Genomic DNA, 10,622 nt, shown 5'->3' on the forward strand with positions numbered 1-10,622 from the left:
GGACACACCCATCCCTCATTTTGACTGTGAAGTGAGACACATTGATCCTCTTATGTCTCATCCCACACATCTTAATCAGGTCTGCAGATTATCAAGGGCTGATCTCGCCCACATCCCAGACACCACCGATCCCACAACCCTCTGAGAATTTGGCTTCATGCCTACGTGATTCACACCAGGAATCCGAAGTGCAGAGATCAGCTGGTACTGCTCAAGGTCACACAGAACAGGAATGATAGTGAAATATTTAAATATGAGCTTTGTCCCCAACATCAGAGCACTGGACCCCTTATTGACCCCAAAAGCTGAAGAGAGGAGGACAGGATGAGGGGACAGCTCTGCTTAAGGAACAAGGATCACTGTGGAGGCAGGAATGAGCCATATCTTATTTCCAGGAAACTGGGGTGGATGCCATTGCAAGGAAAAGGAGAAGTCCATGTAGGGGGTGTGATAGAGAGAAAGCTACAATCTGGGGCCATAGAAGGGACCTGTTTCCTTCCCTTATTTGTTCTGTGTTTCCCCCCATTGCTCACTATCACAGTGACATCACCCTGAGCTGCACAGTTAAAAGGTGAACTTGTCCCTGCTGATCTGAGCTCGGCGGACCACAGGGACCCACGTCTTCCTGAAGCGTCTGCAGGGCCCGGGTGGCACTGTCCATGGTGAGGATGACAGGGAGGTGCTGATGGACCGGCTGAGGTGGGAGGGGACCCTGTGGGGGAGGCTTTGACAGGGAAGGATGTTCCCTGGGTCACCTCACCTGCAAGGGGCGTCTCAGGAGGGAGGCTCCGGGTCTATTTCCTGCTTCACCATGAAAATGAGAGCCAGGCTGCTAGAGAGAGGCTGTGCCCTTCCCAATAGGCTGGTGACATGACAACCCTGTGATGGGGAGGATCAGCCTCCAAGTGACCACCACCCGTGCGTCTCTGTGTCCACACTGCTGGCCCCAGGATCTCCTCCATCTGCTCAGCTGAAGCCAAAGGGAGAAGACGCCATGACCCCCACCCTCAGGGCCCTGCTCTGCCTCGGTGAGATGGGAGGGGGAGGGGAGCCCTGGTCTGTCAGGACCCCAGGACTCAGGAGGCTCATGGGGAGGAGGGTGCTGCTCAGGGTTCAGGGCAAATCTCTCACAGAGACTCTCTTCCAGGGCTGAGTGTGGGCCTCAGGACCCCAGTTCAGGGAGGTGAGTCTCCCAGGTGTCCCAGGTCCCACTCCTCACTGGGGACAAGGACCACCCCATGAAGAGCTGGGGATGGAGGGGAGCAGTTCTGGCCTGACAGATGGGGGGCATCTGGGACTGAAAGCTGGGGACTGATGGTGAGAATGTCTTGTGACCCTGATACTAGCTTCCTTCTAGGGACACTCCTCAAGCCCACTCTCTGGGCTCAGCCAGGCCAGGTCATCTCCTGGGGGAGCCGAGTGACCTTCTGGTGTCAGGGGTCCCCAGGGGCTGATGAGTACCGTCTGGATAAAAAGGGAAGCCCAGCACCATGGAAAAGAGAGAAGCCACTGAAGGTCGGGGACAAGGCCAAGTTCTCCATCACAAACATGACAGAGCATGATGCTGGGATATATTGCTGTTACTATCACAGCCCTGCTGGCTGGTCAGAGCGCAGTGACTTCCGTAAGCTGGTGGTGACAGGTGAGAGGACATTCAGGGGTCCCAGCCTCCAGTTCTGCTCTCAGGAACAGGGTCTGTCCCCCTCTCACAGCACAGCCCTGGAAGAAGTGAGGAAGTTGTGAGCCCCATTTAAAACACTGTCCCCTCCTCTCCTAGGATCCTACAGCAAACCCAGCCTCTCAGCCCTGCCCAGCCTTGTCGTGACCTCAGGAGGGAAGGTGACCCTCCAGTGTGGCTCAGGGCAGGGATATGACAGGTTCATTCTGACTAAGGAAGGAGATCACAGGCTCTACAGGACCCTGGACTCACAGCCACAGCCCAGGGGGCAGTCCCAGGCCCGGTTCCCTGTGGGCCCCGTGACCCCCAACCACAGGTGGACGTTCAGATGCTATGGTTCTTTCAGGAACAGCTCCCAGGTGTGGTCACACCCCAGTGAGCGCCTGCAGCTCCTGATCTCAGGTAAGTCACATTATTGTCTCATCCATGGGTTGAGGGACCAGATACATTATTGGCATCTTTGTTGTGACAGGAGCCCCATGTGAGAGTGTGAGGGATGTAAAGGTGCCCCTTTTGTAAAGACACGGAGAGACAGTGAGGCCAGGGAGCCAGGCCAGGAGAAGGGGGTTTATGGGAGGAGCAGCCCCTGTAACTCATGTCTGGTCTCCCCAGGTGAGTCTGGGAAGCCCTCCCTCCTGAGCCAGCAGGGCCTCATTGTGGCCTCTGGACAGAGCCTGACCCTCCAGTGTCGCTCTGATGTCGGCTATGACAGATTGGCTCTGTCCAAGGATGGGGGATGGGACCTCCCCCAGAGCCTTGTCCTGCAGCCCCAGGCTGGGCTCTCTCAGGCCCACTTCCCCCTGGACACTGTGAGCAGCTCCCAAGGGGGCCGGTAAAGATGCTACGGTGGATACAACCTCTCCTCTGAGTGGTCGGCCCCCAGTGTCCCCCTGGACATCCTGGTGCTGGTGAGGAGCCAGTGGGTCAGTCAAGGACCAGACTCTGCACAGGCCCTGCTGGGGTCTCAGGTGGTGAGGCCAGAATGAAAGTGCAGGCCCCAGGGAGGGAGAGACAGAGAAAGGCAGGGGGTGGGAGGAGAAAGGGAGGGACTCAGAGAAACAGAGACAGACAGAGAGGAGGGTCCTCAGAGAGAGGCCTGGTGACTCCCCGGTCAGAACAAGGTGGGCAGCAGCCCTCACCCTCCCTCCCTCTCTCTAGGACACCTGCCTGACAGACCCTCCCTCTCGGTGCAGCCAGGCCCCAGAGTGGCCTCAGGAGAGAACGTGACCCTGCTGTGTCAGTCACAGAGCCCAAGGGACAGGTTCCTTCTGTCCAAGGAGGGGGCAGCCGGTCCCCCACTGAGTCTGAGATCAGAGCACCGAGCTCGGCAGTACCAGGCAGAGTTCTCCATGAGTCCTGTGACCTCAGCCCACAGGGGCACCTACAGGTGCTACAGCTCAAACAGCTCCTCCCCCTTCCTGCTGTCACTCCCCAGTGAGGCCCTGGAGCTCCTGGTCCCAGGTGAGCAGCCCTGTTTCTGTCCTCTCTGGGCTCCAAGGTCGTTTCCGTCTCTGTCCCCAGCAACGTCTGAGATGGGATGGAAGTAGTGGGAGCACTGGGTGGTTCTTCACAGGAGGGTCACCTCCCTCCCCTGGGAGAGCCTGGCCTGAAGGAGGAGGGAGGCGACACTACTCCAGGTGATGCTAAGAGGAAGTGAGATTTGACTAATGTAACCAGACAGAGGCCCCTCCCCCTAACTTCTGGTAGCTCCACCTCAGTCCAGAGCATCGCTGCTCCCAGGGGGACATCCACTGGCCAGACCCCGGGAAATGGGGCAGAATGAGTGTGGACTCAGCTCTCCTGGGAGGTGAACTCTGAGAACCCTTTCAATCTGAACAAGGGGCTGCCTGACATGACCTGCAGGGGCGCTTTCATTTCTGACTTCCTGGGGCCCTGACACCTGGCTTGTCCTAGACCTGCTCTGGGTGCAGCCTCTCTGGGCCTGTCCTGCTGCTCCCAGTCACTGTGACCTTGTAGGGACTGAAAAGCTGAGGGAGTCAGGGGGCAGGTACACTGATTACCCACCAGGCCTGGGGGCTCAGCTCAGCAAGAGGAGCCACCATGTTATGGAGACACCAAGGATTTGGAAATTCCCACTTAGCATCTCAGCTCCTCCTGGTTCCACACAGAATCTGTGGGGTTCTCCACTAAAAGCCAGCAGCCCTGCAGAGTTCGCCTGGCTCCCGGTCCCTAACCAGGGTGGAGAGTGTGTGGAGTGGGAGATGGAGAGCGGGTCAGGTTGGCAGCCTTTGGGACCTGGCCTAGCTTGCAACACAGGAAAGATGGCTGGGCTGATGGGGAGGAGAGGCCGGGAGAAGTTGGAGAGAGGACAGGGGACACTCCCCCGGCTGCCCATTTCCAGAGCCCCTTGGATGGAACAGGTGGGGTCCCTGAGCCTCTCAGAGCAGGACAGGTAGCTGCTCTGGTCAAGGTGGGACCAACTGTGTGTGACAATGCCGTCCCCACTGGACACCCTGATGTAGTGAGAAGTGTTCCCACCTGTGGGCACCACTCGGCAAAGGCCCTGTGCTCCCTGGAGGCCTCCAGGCCCTCAGTGCTCACCTGAGACACAAGGGGGGCCATGTAGGGTGCAAGGGGACCTGGGGCCCCCTGCCCAGACTCTGTGCATTCACCTCTGCTCAGTATTTCAGGCAATACTTCAGTCTATACACTCACAATTTAACATTCAATATATTGGGTCCAGATTGAAATATAAACATTCTATTCCTCTTTTCAATGGGAGTAGATTAATAACAGACTTTTGTTATGGAGAACAACTTCTTGTTTATATAAAGTCTTCTTATCACACACATTTTCAAAGGAGGTTTATGCATGAACCTTAGAAGCATGTGACAGCTATTTGTAAAAGTCAGTAAATGCATAGCCCACTTAGAGAATTGCACACCTAACATTGTAATTTGTGAGTAAGCAGTGTAATTCTGTACATTTTCTAAATGGTAGTAAGTGCACATAGGAAAGCTCTTGGTTTGGGCATAGTTATCTCATGACCTGTTAGCCTCCCAAAGACTTTCTCCCTGTGCACTGTTTTTCAGTTGATCCCTCCAACATGCTGATGAAATTATAATCGCCACCAGGCCAAGGAAATGTCACTTCTTTATCCCAATTACATACCTATTTTTCTCATTCCACACCTAATACAAGGAAATGAGGGATTAAAATGTTCCAGCGTTTCCCCTCTGGAAAACAGCTTAATGCACACCCAACCAGATGTCAAGGAAAACCCACTAAGAATTCTACATTTTATATTGAAAGCACTATTGGCTGTTTTGTTCTACTCCGTTCTTCTGTATCATTAGGGTTTACTAAGAAGGCTCTCTTTACCTGACAGACACACATCTCCTCACAATTATCCTTTCTCTGACTTTTAACCACATGACACACATTACAAGGGCTTCTTGGTGTCACCCACTTGGATATTAACCCAACTGAGTGACGCGGATCATCCATGTGCATTTTCTCTGTTGTGGAGCTGACATTTAGAGTTATTGCATGGATAACTGTAATGAGGAACAATCCATAATTTCTGTTTACATCATGGGATTTATATAAAAATGGGGTAAGAGATTGAACTAATTTCCTACTTTTGGTGCCCACTAAATATTGAAATTATGGGGATTTTCTCTGTGACTTAAATTTGAACCAGAACTGTGGACTTCCTTGGTTTTGACCTTAGTTGTCTTTCGAGTTAAAAAAAAAAAACCAAAACCACATAATTAGCATTTACATACTCATATTTTTCATTTAGAAAATATATCTATCACTGTAGGTATTTGTTATTGTAAAATAAAGTGAGTTAATAAAAGAATCAATAGATGAACAACTTCAAGTGACAATGGACATAGCAGACCCATGAGAGGAGGGTCCTGGGTGGGGAGGGTGAAGGAGACCCAGTCCAGACATTCACCCTTTCGTGCTCCTGAGATCCAGGAGCCCCTCACACTAACCCCTCCTCCATGGACCTGGGGTCCCCAGCTGTTGAGAAGGTGAGATGTATTAGCTGTAGGGGAATAAGCTCATGGGGACTTGATCCACAGACTGAAGACAGAACACACAGCTCTTAGTTATTTCTGAATTGAGACCATTTCTTACTCATCCTCAGTTCTTGGGCACAGCTAACTCTGATCAAGGTGAGTCAGAGCAGGTGCAGAGTTCAGAAATCAGAGGGACACTGATGTCAAGGGGAGGTGGGAGCCCAGTTTGAACATCAAAATCCTGGAGATTAGGGTCTGCCCTGACCTCTGAGACTTCTTGACCCACAATTCTTATTTTTCCATCCCCAAGACTACACAGTGGAGAATCTCATCCGGATGGGCGTGGCTGGCTTGATCCTGGTGGTGCTCGGGGTGCTGCTATTTGAGGCTCGAAACAACCCCATAAGGACCCTCGATGCAGCCAACATGTGAACACAGAGGGAACAATGCACCGTTCAGAGAGGGGGAGCCTTGGAGCCCATCTGAGGATCCCAGGAGGTGCTGAAGGAAAGTGGGGACCATAGTTGGGGAATCTGTCTGTTGAGAATGTCCAGGGAAGTTGAGGTGGAAGGTGAATTTTGGGTGCAGGGGAATGTGCGCCATGTCCCTGTAGAGGACGCCTCCTCCATCCACCTGGGTGCTCTCCCTCCCTCCCTGTCCTCGCTGACTCTCCTTCACTGCTCTTCTGTTCTCAACCTGTGATGTGAGGGTCGGTCCCACATGGCTGGTTCGGATTCACATCTATATACCTTCATGCTGGGTCACATCCATCCCAACAAAATGAGGTGTCTTCACAACCCTGGGATTAGTTTAAACCATAAAGAACAAAGGACAGGCACCTGGTCCATAGTGGGAAAACCTCATAATAATGCAGCTCAGGGACAGAATCAGGACACAAAAGGGAATCAGGTTTTGTGTGATTCCCTTTATGTGAAATGTCCAGGAGAAGGAAACCCGTAGAAACAGAAATCAGATTGGTTTGTCTGGGGTTGACCAGGAGGACAGCTGGGAGATGGACTGTTTGTTGTTATTTTTGTTTGTTTCTTTGTGGTTTTTTGGGGGGAGCGGGGGGAGTTTAAAACTTTCTTGAAACAAGATAGACGTTGTCATTGAGACATTGTGTATTTACTGCATTCTCGTGAAATTCATATTTAAAAAGGCTCAATTGTATGCTATGTGACTGTTGCTTCAGTAAAAAGAAATGCAAGTGAAACACGCGTGGTTCCCTTCAGCTGCCTTATACCTTGGAGGTTGCCCCACTGGTGTCCGTGGAGTTTTATGGAAGCAGGACTCCCACCAGGTCAGAGGTGCCCTAAGTGCCTTAGTGCTTAGGGATCAACCTACTCATGAGATTTCCACCTTCACTCCTGACTGGGGCTGAGTCTAGGATCCAAAATGAGACCCACCATCCCTGCATCCATTTGTCTGCGCTCATCTGCACTACAGCTTCTGATTTACCTTGTAGGCTTGGGGGACACACATGTGACTTCCAAACAGCCCTTCCCACCATATGTCTCTCATACACATGCCTTCATCAGGTCAGAAAATGACACCAGATTTTCCATCCAGCGTGTCTCAGTGGTTGAGCGTTGACCTATGAACCAGGAGGTCATGATTTGAATCCCGGTCAAGGTCACATGCCTGGCTTGTGGGCCAGTGTGGGGCATTCAAGAGGCGCCTGATCAATGATTCTCTGTCATCATTGATGTTTCTATCTCTCCCTCTCCCTTCCTTTCTGAAATCAATAAAAATATATTTTTTTAGAAAAGAAAATAATTAACAACAAATTGGTGCTCTTCATGTCTCAGGCACTGCCTATCCTCATAACAATCCTCAGAAATGAAGTTTCACAATTTTGCCCAACAGGCAAAGAGCGAGAGGAGAAGAGACTGGTTCAACATAGATATTCATTAAATGTGTCCCCAGGTCTTAGAAACAACCTGGGAATTGTCTCTAACTCCCTCTTCTACCCAAATCATGGAGATGGAATAAACAGCATTAGACAAAGAGGTACTGTCTGGGGGACAAGAGGTGGTGAGGAGGCAGAAAGGACTCTGAAGGTTTAATGGAGAGGGATGGAGAGCAGGGGCTCTGCTCACAGAGACAAGGAAGTCAGAGAGAGGAAGTGATAGGGAGAAGTTTTCAGTACACACCCAGGCCTGGACGGCAGTGCTGGTGCCCCTGTGGGTTAGTTGGCAGTTTTGTAACATCCCCCAGGCTTCCTGTTCCTCTTGGGGTCAGCAACCTTGGCACAGCCCCATTGGCTCCTGCAGGCAGCCAAGGTGGAGAGAGGAGGAGCCCTCCATTATCCCCCCTCTCCCTCTCACACAGTGAACCAATACCAACGTTCTGAATCCCGGTTCTCCTTTCTGTGATCAAGTTCTCCCCATAGACAAGTTCAGGTGAAGACCCAGCACAGCTCGTTGGTGTGACCACATCACCCTCCTTCTGGCCTTCTTCATACCCTCACTGTGGGCTCTGGTGTTTCATTCTCATGGCCCCAAACATACCTGTCACCGACTATCCTGTGCACAAAGCCTGTCCAAGGGTTCCCCCCTCACTCCAGCCACATCCAGGGATCTCCACCCCGCCATCCATGCTGCTGACGATCAGGCTGAGCTACACTCTCCAGCCACAGTGAGGCCAACACCTCCTCCAAACAAATTCATCCCTTGAACATCCTCTCCTACCCCCCCTCCACAAACAACCCGGGTTAGGACCACATCGTGCCCACTCACGGGCCCCCTGAGCTCATCTAAACAGAGATGCGTCCTCTCCAAACCTCCTAGACTGAAACAACATACATTTATTCCTAAATACATTTTGGAAATAAATCAACAGACTTGGCAATAATCAATGTGTGAACCAAAACAGAAGTGAATTTTTTAGATTAAATAATGTAAATATTGCTCATCAAACCTATGAAATGAAAAAATGAAAAGCCATGTGTGCTTGTGAGTATGTGTTTATTTGTATGAGCATATGTTTGAGAGTGTAAGTGTTTGCGTATATGTGTATGTGTGTGTGTGAGTGTGGGTGAGTGTATATATATATGTGGGCTGTATGAATGTATATGTGAATGGTTGAGAGTTGTGTGTGTGTGTGTGTGTGAATGTGTATGTGTGTGTTTTGGAGTGGGGGTGTGTGTATTGTGTGTGTTTGAGTTTTCATGGGCTTATATTTGTGTCAGTAGGTGTGTATGTGTGAGTGTGCAGTGTTTGAGTGTATATGTAGATGTTTTAGTGTGACTGTGTACGTGTGTGAGTGTACATGTGTGTGAGTGTCTGCGTATGTATGTTTGTGATCATTTATGTCTGTGAGAGTTGTGTGACTAGTAATGAGAGTGGATATGTGTATATGAGTGAATATATATGTGTAGGAGTGTGTAGACAGGAGTGTGTGTGAGCCTATGTGCGCATATATGAATGTGAGTGTGTATGTGTGAGTGTATGTATGTAAGAGTGCTTACGTGTGTATGCTTATGTGTGTGTAAAGGTCCAGGTGTATGAGTGTGAGTTTATATGTGTGTGTGAGAGTGTATACGTGTGATAGTGTGTGTGTGAGAGTGTGAGTGTGTATGTGTACCCATCTGTCTGAGGGAAGCAGAGGTGAGAGCTAAGGTGGGAGGGTCACATCTGAATGGTCACGTCTGAATGACAATGATCCTTGAGTTCAGAAAGAAGAGTCTGGATTCACCCTGAAGACAGTGAGGACCATGGAAGGGTTTAAGCATAAACAGCTTCTGAAAGGGAGTGGCAAGGGCAGATGAGGAGGGTGAACTGGAGAAGGGAGCGAGGGTGTGGAGCTCAGAGCTGAGGAAGGAGGTGGATTGGATGGCTGCCTTGGGGTGTGTGTAGGTGACCTGTTTCCTGCCTTGTTGACTGGGGACAGCAAGGGGCCCTCAGGACAGAGAGCCCAGGAGTGGAGGAGGGAGGAGGCTGGGGGCTGTGCAAGATGGATCTGCTCCCACAGGAAGCTCAGCAACTCCTCCTGGTCCTGGGATGCAGGTCCTACATTCCACACAGGTTCCACCCGACTTTCTGTCTCTGTGAGCAGCGGGATGTCTCCATATCCTGGGGGTCAATCATCTGAGTCATTTCTGACCCTTCAGAGCACCTTTGAGGCCGGGTGTCACTTCCCTCTTCAAACTGTGGAGACTCTTTAGGAATCAGACAAGAACAACATTCATGGGAGCCCTGTTCCAAGACATAACACACACAGACACATTAAATGTCAGTTGTGGCGCAACCATCTGAGCAGTTAAAGGACACTTGAGCAGGATACTTCCTCCCTTGATTTCTCAGCAAAACAAAAGTCTCCCCCACAAAGATGGTGAGAATTTTTCTTGCCTGAGATATGGAGGAAACGAAACCAGCCATTCAATGCAGATGGAGATGTTGGTGTTTAGAGAAATTGAAAAGCAGAGTCGCCTCGTCCAAAGGAGCAGAAGGAAGATTCCAGGTCAGACCCCTCACGTGGAGTCACCTGGATCGTGACAGACCCTTGCCTGGCTGCGGGGAGGTCATGGCTTTTCCATCACGTGGTGCTGGGTCAGTCAATGAGTCTGTGGGACACAGTGAATGTCTTACCTGCCTCCACCATTTACAATAATCAATGTCAGATGGATGATGGATCAAAACATGAAAAATAAACCAACTACCTTTTCTTTTGCAAAAAGTAAAAGGGAGAACTACCGTACTAGTTTGTGGGAGACATATTTTTCCTCAATGTGGACAAAGAACATGAACTTAGGGGGGACATGGACACAGTTGAATCCACTAAGATGAAGAAATTCTGTTCCTTATAGACACCAGCGAGACAGTGAAGACGATAGATATTTGAGATGTCAAAATGAGACCACGGACTGGCATTCAGATCATTAGGAAACATGTACAAGTTGTTATGTGGCAGCAGAGAGCAATAGAGAAGCAAGCAAAAACTTAACAAGCAAC

At 50.6% G+C, this 10,622-nt stretch overlaps 1 protein-coding gene and 1 pseudogene across 1 annotated transcript in view; both read left to right on the top strand.

Moving 5' to 3' along the window:
* LOC102253760 (leukocyte immunoglobulin-like receptor subfamily A member 5) overlaps window positions 1-10,622 on the top strand; it is a 26,074-nt gene that overhangs the window by 9,221 nt on the left and 6,231 nt on the right. The gene's annotated exons all lie outside the window — the stretch shown is intronic.
* On the top strand, window positions 1,324-6,102 carry LOC102253155 (annotated as a pseudogene).

Source organism: Myotis brandtii, unplaced genomic scaffold (assembly GCF_000412655.1).
Source record: "Myotis brandtii unplaced genomic scaffold, ASM41265v1 scaffold1444, whole genome shotgun sequence".
Lineage (NCBI taxonomy): Eukaryota > Metazoa > Chordata > Mammalia > Chiroptera > Vespertilionidae > Myotis > Myotis brandtii.